Source organism: Odontesthes bonariensis, chromosome 1, assembly GCF_027942865.1.
Source record: "Odontesthes bonariensis isolate fOdoBon6 chromosome 1, fOdoBon6.hap1, whole genome shotgun sequence".
Lineage (NCBI taxonomy): Eukaryota > Metazoa > Chordata > Actinopteri > Atheriniformes > Atherinopsidae > Odontesthes > Odontesthes bonariensis.
In genome coordinates, this window is record NC_134506.1 from 31,209,498 (window position 1) to 31,222,917 (window position 13,420).

Genomic DNA, 13,420 nt, shown 5'->3' on the forward strand with positions numbered 1-13,420 from the left:
GAGCTCGGTCATTAAGAGCTTTATATGTAAGGAGAAGAATCTTAAATTCTATTCTGAATTTAACAGGGAGCCAATGAAGAGAAGCTAAAACTGGAGAAATATGATCTCTCCTGTTAGTTCTCATCAAAACTCTGGCTGCAGCATTTTGGATCAACTGAAGGCTTTTCAGAGAATATGTGGGACAGCCCAATAATAAAGAATTACAGTAGTCCAATCTTGAAGTAACAAATGCATGAATTAGTTTTTCTGCATCACTCTGAGACAGGATGTTCCTGATTTTAACAATATTACGAAGGTGAAAGAAGGCAGTCCTAGAAACCTGTTTTATATGCGAGTCAAATGATAAGTTCTGGTCAAAAATAACTCCAAGGTTCCTCACTGTAGAACTAGAAGCCAAGGAAATACCATCTAGAGTAACTATATAGCTAGACAATTTCTCCCTGAAACGCTCAGGTCCAAAGATAACGACTTCAGTTTTGTCTGAATTTAGCAGCAGACAGTTCTGAGTCATCCAGGTCTTTATGTCTTTAAGACATGCTTGTAGTCTGACCAACCTATTGGTTTCATCTGGTTTTATAGATAAGTACAGCTGAGTATCATCAGCATAGCAATGGAAATTTATGCCATGCTGTCTAATAATGTTACCTAATGGAAGCATGTATAAAGTAAAAAGAATCGGTCCAAGCACAGAACCCTGGGGAACTCCATGACTTACTCTGGTGTGTGAGGAAGATTCTTCATTTACAAGAACAAACTGAAATCTATCAGATAAATATGATTTAAACCAGCCTAATGCAGTTCCTTTAATCCCAATAACATGTTCAAGTCTGTGTAATAAGATACTGTGATCGACCGTATCAAATGCAGCACTGAGATCCAACAGGACAAGCACAGACACAAGTCCGCTATCAGAGGCTAAGAGGAGATCATTGGTAACTTTCAGCAGTGCAGTTTCTGTGCTATGATGCACTCTGAATCCTGACTGAAACTCTTCAAACAGATTATTTCTGTGTAAATGATCACAAAGCTGAGCTGCAACTATTTTTTCAAGAACTTTAGACATAAAAGGGAGATTGGATATAGGTCTATAATGAGCCAACACTTCTGAATCAAGAGTAGGTTTTTTAAGTAAAGGTTTAATTACAGCAACCTTAAAAGTCTGAGGTACATATCCTGTCAACAAAGACAGATTGATCAAATCCAATATGGAAGTATCAATTAATGGGAAAACCTCCTTGAACAGTCTGGTTGGGATTGGGTCTAAAACACAAGTTGATGGTTTAGAAGAGACTATTGCTGTTGTTAGATCAGAGAGATCAACTGGGCAGAAGCCGTCTAAATACAAATCAGGTTCTAAAGATACTTCTAAAGCTGCTGTACTTGATGATACATCACTAATAATAGTGGGAAGGACTCCATCAATCTTCTCTCTGATAGAAACAATTTTATTAATAAAGAAGCTCATGAAATCATCACTGCTGAGAGTTAAAGGAATAACTGGCTCAGCAGAGCTCGGACTCTTAGTCAGACTGGCTACAGTGCTGAAAACAAACCTGGGATTATTCTTATTCTCTTCTATCAATGATGAATAATAAGCAGTTGTTCTAGCTTTACGAAGGGCTTTCTTATACATTGTTAAACTATCTTTCCAGACTAACTGAGACTCTTCTAAATTAGAGGAACGCCACTGTCTCTCCAGCTTTCTTGCAGTCTGCTTTAAAGCACGCAGCTGTGAATTATACCAAGGAGCCAACCTCTTCTGACTGATTACCTTCCTTTTCAGAGGGGCAACATTGTCCAGTGCTGTACGCATTGAAACTATAGTGCTGTCAACAAGAGAGTCAAGTGTTGCTGGAGTAAAGTCTAGGTAGTCGTCCTCTGTCATATCTGCAAATGGCAGTGAAGAAAAGGATGATGGAATTAATTCTTTAAATCTGGTTACAGCATCCTCTGATAGACACCTTCTATACGTAAATTTCTTCTCAGAAACTGTATAGTCAAGTAATGTAAACTCAAAGGTTATCAGAAAATGGTCAGATAAGACAGGGTTATGAGGGAACACTGTTAACTGTTCACTCTCAATGCCATAAGTCAGAACAAGATCAAGGGTGTGATTAAGGCAGTGAGTCGGTCTGTGAACACTCTGAGAAAATCCAATAGAGTCTAATATAGAATTAAAGTTCATATTCAGGCTGTCATTTTCAACATCTACATGAATATTAAAGTCACCCACTACAATGACTTTATCTGTACTCAGCACTAACTGGGATAAAAACTCTGAGAATTCAGACAGAAACTCAGAATAAGGGCCAGGTGGACGATACACAACAACAAACACAAGAGAAAAGAAAAGATATGAGACTGATTATTAATTGATTATTAACTGATTATTAATTTAACATACCAGGATCGTAAGATTTTAACAGTTTTCCTACCTGACTATAACTAAAGTTAAGATACCGGTAGGTGGTGCCCTTAATTCGAGGTTTAAGATAAATCCTTATATTTGATAACCAATAACGCTACAGTGGGGTCAGGTCTAACACTGCATTTGGCATATTTTTTCTTTACCTGTACGCCTTCGATGCGACCTTCCACTTCTGCCTCTGCTCCCTTTTCTCTCTGCCTGGTAGCTCACTTGCTTTCACATAGTGAATCTTTCCCTGTTCTTTTCTTCTCTGGTAGCTGAAACAAATAGTACTGTATTACAAATCTATGTCACAGTTTCTCATGCATAGTGCTAATTAAAAGCATGTCTCGCACTGACGAGAAATGGTAATGCTATTCATTTTAATATCAAATTAATATTTATTTTTTCACGTTTCAAAACAAACCTCTCTCTTCTCCTGGCAAGGTACTCCGCTCTTGCTGCTGGATCAGAGTTGACCCGCTCCCTATGGCGGGCAGTCTTTATTTTGCTTGACAGTGGCATCTGATAAAAACAAAACAGTTAAAAAATACATATGTGTGACCAAGACGACAAGATTTCCCTTGTATTTTATATTTTTTTCAAATTGTACTATGAAATATGAACTGTGACACATTTTTCTTGAAATACTCAAAACTGTTCAAAAATGGAAGAAAAAAAACTTGTAATGTATTTATTAATCATAAAAGTAATGTTTAAAGCACAAACAAATATAACTCTGCAATGTATATGAGTAATTGAAAGTATCCTGCAATGGTCGCACCACATGAAATTGGTCGCACCAAATGATGTTTTCTTGATACAGTCAAAATTTACAGACCTAGCATTAGGCGTTGTAGCTAAACTAGCTGGTTTCTGATACAAGGTCATCTAGCACTATATCATCAAAATAAACATTTGTAAATAACATTTTGTTACAGATATCTTTTTGAGGTCATACCACATGACATCCAAATTTGGCAACAACATTGCAGCACTTAAAAACATTGCTTTTCGAAATGTATGAAAGAGAGTTACAGACCTGCCTGTTGAGGAACGATGCAACTTCCTATGTTTTTACTTGGATTCAAAATAAAAGTCCCAAAATCATCATTTCTTGATGGTCACACCACATGATATTTGGAAAAATGAAATGGCTCGGACATTATTTGTTTGTATATTATGGGGGAAAATATTCGTTCAAGTAAGCTGACATTTCATGAGGGACTACAAAACACTTCAGAAAATGTGCCAAAAGAGAACTAAAATAGATATTAGATTTACAGTAATTTTTTAAATGTTTAAAAATCAGCAGTTAAGGGCGGACGGTCGCACCACATGACTTTAACACTTTGAGGGAAAAAAATGCATGATGACTAATGATTTCTGAGAAAAACAAAATGGGTCCATAGAGGTCACATGTACTACATATATGAGGTGAATTATTATGAACATTTAAACAGTTTTTAAATGAACGGACGCCCAGACCGCAGACGGCATGGCAGGCCTGCGGCCTCTTGGTCAGGCCCTGCGGCCTCTTGGTCAGGCTCGGTGTCAGGCCCTGCGGCCTCTTGGTCAGGCCCTGCGGCCTCTTGGTCAGGCCCTGCGGCCTCTTGGTCAGGCCCTGAGGCCTCTTGGTCAGGCCCTGAGGCCTCTTGGTCAGGCTCGGTGTCAGGCCCTGCGGCCTCTTGGTCAGGCCCTGCGGCCTCTTGGTCAGGCCCTGCGGCCTCTTGGTCAGGCCCTGCGGCCTCTTGGTCAGGCCCTGAGGCCTCTTGGTCAGGCCCTGAGGCCTCTTGGTCAGGCTCGGTGTCAGGCCCTGCGGCCTCTGTGGCTGGGGCCAGCTCTCGGACGGCTGGGGGTGCTGGGTCTCTGGACACTGTGGCTGTGGTGGCTGCTGGGTCGCTGGAATGAAAAACTGAAGAGGTGAGGGAGGTTGTGAGTTGTGCAGCTATATGTTCTGGCTCAAAGCCAAATACGGCCAGTGAGGCAGCACGCTGCACAGTCCTGGAATGATCCCAAGCGCCCTCCAGGTTATCATGCCACCCCCGGAGCCCCCGCCTCACCGACAGGAACACCAGGAGTTTTCCAGCCACCCAAAGTCTCTCAGATGCAGATCCCCTCTCAATAGACTGAAACAGTTCTTCGTAGAGATCCCAGAAGTGGTTGGAATCCGCCGCGTCCATTTTTTGGCCGGATCTTTCTGTCAGGTGTGGGGAAGGGAGGACACGGATGCGGACTTCAAAATAGAAAACGGGGTTTATTCACAAAAACAAAGTACAAACAAAAAGCGCGGCAGAGCCGGATTCAAAAAACTTGACTGGATAAATACTTGGAAAAACAAAACAAAACAAAGGACTTAACATGGCATGGATAATAAATACTTAGGCTACGGCTACACGGAAACGAAACGAGTTTTCTTTTTAAAACGGGTACGAAAATTCTTGCAACCACACGGCAACGCTGCGGTAAAGACTCAGGTCCAGATGAAAACGATGAAACGATGCAGTACACACGCCACTGTGTCACGCCACGCTGTGAGACAATAGAGAAGTCTCACAGCGTCAACGTTTGACTGACGCAAAAACGTTTTCGCTGTAATAATGGAAACGAAACGACCTCGTTTTCAAACTTTCCCACTCTGGAACCCGTTCTCAAAAACTATCGTTTTGGGGTAGTGGGAACGCCGGCTCCGTGTGGCCGCGACAGTGAAACGATAAGAAAAAGTATCGTTTACAGTGAAAAACGTTTTTGTGTAGCCGCAGCCTTAGCTTGACAGGGCTCGTGGAACATGGATGGCAAACATGACAATCAACAAAGATCCGGCAAACTAAGAGGGGAGGCTGGAAACTAAATAGGGGGTGAGAGTGATTGGAGAGTGAGTGCAGCTGAGGGAAAAAACACAGGTGAAGTGAGTGAACTAATAAACTGAGTGCAGGGAAACTAAGGCAAAACTTAACATGGACTGAAAACAAAAGCATAACCTAAACATGAAAACTAAAAACGAGTCCCTGGGCGTGACATAAAGCTTCCCTTGGCATAGCAAATGTGTTTAGCATAAACGGTATTCAGATTACAATTCTGCTGCCATAATGCTGGACACGACAAGGGGAGATAAAAAAAAAGGTAAGCGATTTAATTTACAAGTGCAAGATAAACTATATTAATCCGCTGGTGAACTTTAGCAACTCGGGTCTGTATATTTCTCTGTGACAAGTCTGTGGTGCTGGGAGAGGAGAGGTTGATCAACAAGAATGTATTCTTCAGAAGAATTCTTTCTTGAAGGCATAATTACTCACTGGTGATTTGGGAGGTTGAAACATGGGGTGACTTTCCTGTGAACGTCCCTTTGGCAAGATAATGTTAGCGGTGGAAGTGCAGAATGGCTTCTCCTTTCCGTTGCATACTGAGCTGATGGTTGGTCAGCCTTTCTCCAGTCTTTCTGTGAAGGAAGCAGTGAAAGATTTCCAAAAACAACTTGACAAAAACCTCTCATTTTTTAAGACGGGGGAATAAAATATGATAATTAATCTGGTAATCGAAATTAAAATGTTTCCATGAATCAAAGCAGAAGAAGTAAGTTAATATTCTAATACAATACTACTGTCTACTGTAGCACAACAACACATTCTCACTCTCAGGAACATTGTGACATTCCCAACTCCTATAACCTTTTCAGGAATTGGGACGTTTTTTCGCGCATTCGGACTTACAGGAACTAGGGACCACGGCCCTCAGTTCCTATAACAATTTTAGCTCCTTCTCAGAGGCTGGGTCTTTTCTGGGTTCCATAGGAACACATGTGACGTAGGTGTTTGGTGTAATAGGTTGTAAAATGCTATATTTAGTTTTTAATGTAAACTGGCACAACCCCTATTTTTTGTAATAATTGATGTATTTTCACATGACATTTCACACATACAAGTACACAGTTAAGTCATGTGGTGCTCTCGTGCTGCTGTGAATATCACCAGGGAGAATAGCTACCTGGCTCCGCTCAGAAATAAACGCTAACGCTAACTCTTGTCCTCTCCTTGTCGATTCACAGGTACGGTAAAAATTCATATTTTGGTATTCAGCATAGTTCCATAACTACTGTGAATGCTTCATCAATTACTTTGCAATATTTCGAGATGATTTTGAGACCAGTCGAATGTGTTGTAAGTTCATTTTTGAGTTAATTGTTTTCATCAACTTAGTTTCACTGAGTGTTGCTTGCAAGAGTATAAGCAATAGTAGCCATCTGTAACATGAGAAAATGTGGGGAACTACTGTTAAAAGTATCTGTCAGCAGTGTAGAAGCTGAAATCAGAGGAAACGCCAGGTTAAAACGACATGTACGGTTATGGCGCGATATCGCCATTTTGTTAAGTGTCGTCCATACGTGTGTATGTGAAAGAGAGAGACAGTAATCGTATTGTACAAATGTTTATATGATGTTAGTGTAGGATAAATTTAAGTAGGATTATATATGTATGATGTGAGTTTGATAAATTCAGAAAGAAAAGTGAATATGTATTGTTTGATGCATATTACGAGTTTAACCAATTTGTTTTATGGAATATGTAGAGTTTATATTTTGCATTTGTATCAGAAATAAACGAGCATGAGCAACGCTAACTCTTGTCCTCTCCTTGTTGATTCACAGAGTTAGCTCATTTACATCTTGGCTACGCAGTGCTCTCTAGCCAGTGTAACCCTTGCTGCTGGTCCAGATTTCCCCAAGGTCTGGTGCCGGTAACATTGGCAGCTATGCCAAGCTATGCTTCTTTCTTTCCGCTTCTTGTGGTCTCTAATCTGCTCAACGTAAATAGTAGAATAGTCTGAAATGTTTACCCATACAACATGGACACAACCGGCGCATGTTTAATACGTTAAACTTACACGTCATCTCCTTTGTCTGCAGCCACTTTAGACACACGATGTGATCGTCCATGATTAACATTACAGTCATGCAGACCATGAACACGGTGGCCTCCTCGCTCTCCACATTAGCTTCTTGGTGGTGTTGTTTTCTTCTCTCCTTACTTTTCGCAGGTTTTGTTTTGTTTAGTTGTTGAGTGTGGCGCTAAAGTAACACGTCACTGTCGCAGGCGGTTGCTTGGCATCAGTCCCTATCAAGGTCCCTAACTCATGTGCGAATGCAAAATGACACAGTTCCCCTGGGGATGGGCAGTTCATAGAATGAAATTCAAGGTGGACAGTTCTTAGAACTGCGTTCTTCGAACTTCTCTGTCCGAATACGGCTATTATAACAAACAGTTTTGGAACTGCCTGGCATAAGTTGATTATTCCCTCTGCCATCTGGGTTGTAGCTATGATCGTGTTTGCTGCTTAAATAGGTTTAGGCAACCACAGTATCTATCCCCAAATGGGTAATAATAGCAGCATTAGGACTGTAGGAACCTTTGGCAGTTCTTATAACCTTTTAATCCACGGGGCCGTTTTCTCCCGCATTCGGACATACATGAACTCGGGACCATCGCCCTCAGTTCCTATAACCATTTCAGCTCCTTCTCCGAGGCTGGGTCTTTTCTGGGTTCTATAGGAACACATATGACGGAGGTGTTTGGTGGTTGGTAGCCCCTTGTCATGCTGTCACGGCTGAAATGTTTACTCATACGACACAGACACAACCTGCGGGTGTTTAATAAGTTAAACTTACACTTCGTCTCCTTTGTCTGCGGCGTTCTGCTCTCCGTCCTTCATGAAACGAAGAAGTATCGCCTGCGCTCGATCCTGACTCTCTCTGTGTGCTCTTCCAGCCTCGATGTTAGACGCTCGATGTGATCGTCCATGATTAATATCACCATCATGCAGACCATGAACACGGTGGCCTCCCCGCTCTCCATATTGGCTTCTTGGTGGTGTTTTTTTCTTTTCTCCTTACTTTTCGCGGGTTTTGTTTTGTTTAGTTTAGTTGTTGAGTCTGGCGCTAAAGTAACACGTCACTGTTACGCCGCATCAGTCCCGACCTGGTCCCGACTCATGTGCGAATAAGGACTGTAACAGTTCTGCTGGGGAAGGACAGTTATCAGAACAAAATTCGAGCAGGACCGTTCTTAGAACGGCTCTGTCCGAAAGCGGATAATATTGTTGCAGTGTCGTTCATGAAAAAAAAAAAAAGAAAGTATATTCAGTAGAAAAATCACTGTGAAGTTGGAAGTGTAACACAGAGAGGTGTGGTTGAAATCTTTACAGATGCCAAAAACTTGGCATTGTGTGTTGTTTTTATGGCTTGATGACAACTTCACTTGCAGTGTTGGCAGGTAACTCAAGTGAACTTTCTTAACAGATAACATTCTCAGACAACAGTTCAGTATCTGCTGTGACATCCAGAATGACATATGTTGAAAACAAGCACTGCAATATCTCTTCCCTTACTCTTGCCACCCTTTTTGCAGTCTCTGTCTGCCTGTATAAAACATTCATTCATTAATTAGAAAATGCTAAATGTTCCTGCAGCCATGTCTCTGTGAAACACATCCAGGACAGCTGCGTTCTTACTGTGTTCTCATCAGCACTCCAAGCTTTTCCATTTTATTTACCAGTGATCTCATATTCCCCATGACAGTCACGGTTCCATGCCTCCATTCCAACATTGGCCTCAAGTTGTCGTATTGGCGTCACTTAATTTTCTATGAAACGTCCCTTCATTCCGACACTTTTTTCCTGCTATTGTCGGAATGGCAGTATGTTTTTTTAATAAACATCCCACCATTCCTTAAATGGCCTATTAAAGCTATAATGTGTAATATTTCACGTTGTCTATTAACAAATTTGAGTCTTATCATTCACAAGTATTACCTCAATCGTTATTAATTACCTCCATCACAAAAGTGCAGTGTTCTTATATTCTTTATATGCAGCATGCGAATGTACATAACAGTGTTACACCCCAATGAATGTCTCCATGTCGCTCCGCCATTTTAAAACTACGGGATTTGTAGAAGGACATGTCATCAGCTTCGCCCTTTCCGTTTAGGGCGAAGCTGATGACATGTCCTTCTACAAATGGCGATTTACAAAGTATATGCTATATTCTACATGTTTTTGTATGAATTTTTATGTTGTAGAGTTGTGAAATTATTTTATCAATGGAGAAATTGAGCAGCCTTGCTTTGTTGTCTACAGTAGTAGATCAACCCTCATCTTACTTTGAAGCTCCCAGCTTCCTGAAGTGACGTCGACGCAGCTTTAGCTGCAGAGAAGCTATCAGGCTTGTGTTGATAATAATAAACTCCTGGACTATTTTCAAACTTCCAAATGCATCGTTTGGTGAGTACAGACCATATTTGTACTACTGTAGAAGTTTGGTGTCATGGCATGTGATTTTAGTGTGGTAATTTTGGAGATACGGACCAGGATCCATTAACCCTTGTACGAAGCTATCCGGGATAACTCAGTAACTCAGCTGATGTTCAGCCAAAATCGAAAAAACTGCGGGTGGGCTACTTGGCTGGATATCACGGTTCAAATGACCCCATGTTGAATCTACTCCGGAGTATCACTTTAAATGCTCACTGGGTGTTGGGTGTGAAATTAACTTTTCAAAATATGAACATTAGTCAAATTCACCAGCCACTCAATGGTAAATTATTTATTTATTTTCTGTATTTTAGTTAATGAGTAAAATATAATTTAAGAAATAGTTGTATTTAAGTAAAAGTAAAATGCCACTGTAGTAAAGTAGGTAGGCTACATTAATTCAGGCGACATGAGTACTAGATAGTGATGTTTTAAATAGATATTTTTAATTGATTTATCTGCCACTCACCGGAGACAGATGGACAGGCGCTCCGCAGCTGAAATGGAGCGCCTGTAGTTGGTGTCCTGCCGAGAGATCACGGCACCGATCCTCCCCAGCAGGTCATCAAACTGGGTCCTGGTGAGCCTGAAATACCGCTGGAAGCGGCCGTCATCCAGACGCAACTCCTGGAGAAGGTGGTGAAATTCTCCGAGCTGACTGCGCCTCCGGAGGATGTCACTGACCCAGACACGACGGCGTGTGCGTTTCTCGGACTTCCACCGCAGGTACAAGTACGCGATAGTACATATATCAGCCATGGTTGATGAGACAATGAAATGGAGGGAATGGCGCCAAATAGCCCGCTTTTTTTTTACTCGCGCGAAAGAGGCGTTTGAGGCGATGGAATTTAATTTACACCTGTGGCAACGATCGCGCGATGAAGGCGGTGCGAATATTCGCATCGCGTTTGGTGTGAACGCACCGTAACTCATTCCAACTATACGGAATGTTCGTGTGTAGAGTGGAGGCCACAACTAAGCAAGATTCTTCAAAAAGAAAGTTTTTAACCAGTCACTGTAACCACAATTTGTAACCTACAGACAAATCTTTTACCATCAATTTCAATTTCAATTTTGTGACATGAGTCACAGACTTGTGACATCAGCAGCTAAAAAAAATCCTGTTTCAACAACCAGATGTCTCCCCTGGGAGCTTCCTCAGCTCCCACAATGAAGACGTTTTACACCAAGGACACGCCTCCCTCTGCTTTTATCAGCCAACAGTAAAAACTCACATGTTAAAAGTAAGTTTAGGCCCACTGAAACTGTTTTCAGTCTTCGCATATGGTCACGAACGACGCAATGTTGGCGACATGTTAACGACAACACAACTACATAAACCAAGAATTAGCACAACCCAATCGAACCAAGCATTCTGCTAATTATTACACAGCTGTGGCTAGTTGTTATAAAACCACAAACCAAAGCAGCTTGCTTGGTTCGTTAGACTAACTTCTGAGATTTTGTCCTCCTTGTAATTCTCTCACCTGGCTTTCCACTGCACGAAAAGAGGGATTTGTGTCACTGTGGACGGCAGTGAACATCCGCGAATTTGCCTAATTTTCGGACGCACCTGGGCGCTTTCAGGCAGACAAACTTTAAGTTTGTTGAGCGAGAAAATCGTCAGAAACGAACCCGACTCGCGGCGGGCTCTCACAGCGGGGTGCTAATGGCTCAGCGATTTAGCACCCCGCTGTGAGAGTGCCTGGACCTCTCACTGGCCTCGCTGGTATTGGACGAAAAAGGCACGTGATTAAATGAAAAAGCTCCTGTAAAGCTGACCGCCCATTGGCCAATAAGGTTAATATATGCATACTTTATATGGGCATATCATTCAGCAATTATGATTAATAATTGTGATTATGATTACTAATATTCCTGGGATGTTTGTGTACTTCATATATTCACGTCATTCTTATAAGCTGCACTATGACTAGGCTAATGCAGGCATGAATGACGTGAATCTATTGAGGAAATGAAAAAGGAAACTTTTTGTTTTTAAAGCGCTTTTATTGCCACACCACACAATGTACATAGCTTACATTGTAATAAGAACCATGTTGATAATAAAGAATTGAAAACTATATACACACACTGCTGTAGCCTACAATATACAAAATAAGCCTAAACGCCGCCGTTTGGAATCCGCATTCTTCGCATTACTCCGGTCCCTGCAGGGTCAGCGGGAGTTGTCAGACGTCCTCATCCTGGATCAGAAGCTGGCTTCTGGGAGCTGTTGGAATAACCAATAAATAATCAAAACATAGTCTATCCATGCACAGCATATTGACAACTTGTCTATAAAGTAACAAAAGTCATATTGACAGCGTATATGTTCTAACTCTCTTTCACTCTTCTGTGGTGAGACTGTGAGTATTTCGGGTTGGCTTCAAGACGCGCCTGTAGCACAGCACACAGGTCCGTCACGCAGCTAAAAAAACAAACAAGAGGAATGAATAAAATGACCAGTGCTTAAAAGTATCAGTGCCAGCCGTGGTAAAAGTCAGCGCCGCTCACCCTCAATAGTGTCCCCGTCTACCTCTCTGAAGTTCGGACTGTTTGACACCGCCTCCTTCAAGCGACTCGTTACATCCATATTGTGAGGTGACAGTAGCCTGTAAAAACAATAGTCCTATGGTTAATAAAAAAAAAAACTGCATTAACGTAACGTAACATCAGGTCCAACTCAACTAGATACTGGGAGAACATTCACTTATTCTTACCCTTGACCTGGATTATAATGCCACGGTGAGTTATGCAGGCGGCGAACTGCTTCCTATAAATTGAAAACACGAAATACATTTTTTTAAATAAAGCAACTCACACTGGTTTTCACGTGATGGACACAATTAAGTTGAGTTTAGCCTAAAGCCACAGTCAACAACCTACTCTTACCGCGATTTTCGGATTCTGTATCCGCCTTCTCTTGGGGGTGCGCTCTTCAACTTCTCTGGAATGTAACTCCAGTCCGTTCTCGACGGCCATCTTGCCTCCAACCTAGCGAATCTCTGGTCGATTCCCTCCAGAACCCTCTCCACGACCGTATCCACAGTGCTGGCCACCATACGAGACATCCCGGTCATAGCATTCAACAGGACTTTCATTTTATCTGCTTGTAAGCAAGTGAGTAAGTAAGTTTAATATACAGCACATTTAAAATCAGCGAGAACTGTCCCAAGTGCTGTACAGTGTCAACAAGACTAAAATTAAACAATCAAATGGTCATGTGCAAGTAGAAAAAAACACACAAACCTGTAGACCCGCAGAGAGTTGCTGGGGAGTTGAAAGCAAGTCGTCTTCCAGCCATTGTATTCCGCAAACCAGGGCAGTTTTCACAGCACGGGACCTCAGCGATTTCTGTCTGCCTTTCTGCCGCCAGATCTGCTCCTTAAACTTTTTGTTTACACTGCACGACACAATGTTTCTCATACGTGATTGAACGAGAGCTTATGCGAGCCGTTAAGCTCCACCAATCATATGCGTAGATGTCATTACACGGAATACTCGCGAGACAACCTCCCGTCCTTTTGCTATTTAATGTTGTCTGACCACAGCTGGCAATTTGCACTGTTTTGACACAAAAATGGACTCTGCAAGGACAAAGAAAAGACCTCGGCGATATTGTGACCATTGTGACACCGAATTAAGCCATACACAATAAAACACTGAGCGCACCACTGCACATTATGTATACAGGCCAGATTTCTA

At 41.8% G+C, this 13,420-nt stretch overlaps 1 long non-coding RNA gene across 1 annotated transcript; it reads right to left on the reverse strand.

Moving 5' to 3' along the window:
* Nucleotides 1-12,238: 12,238 nt before the first annotated feature.
* Nucleotides 12,239-12,776, reverse strand: LOC142385347 (uncharacterized). The gene is made up of 3 exons (XR_012770165.1): nt 12,608-12,776; nt 12,436-12,488; nt 12,239-12,327 (listed from the first exon to the last, which is right to left on the reverse strand). It is a non-coding gene; the product is annotated as an uncharacterized LOC142385347 (long non-coding RNA).
* Nucleotides 12,777-13,420: the final 644 nt, after the last annotated feature.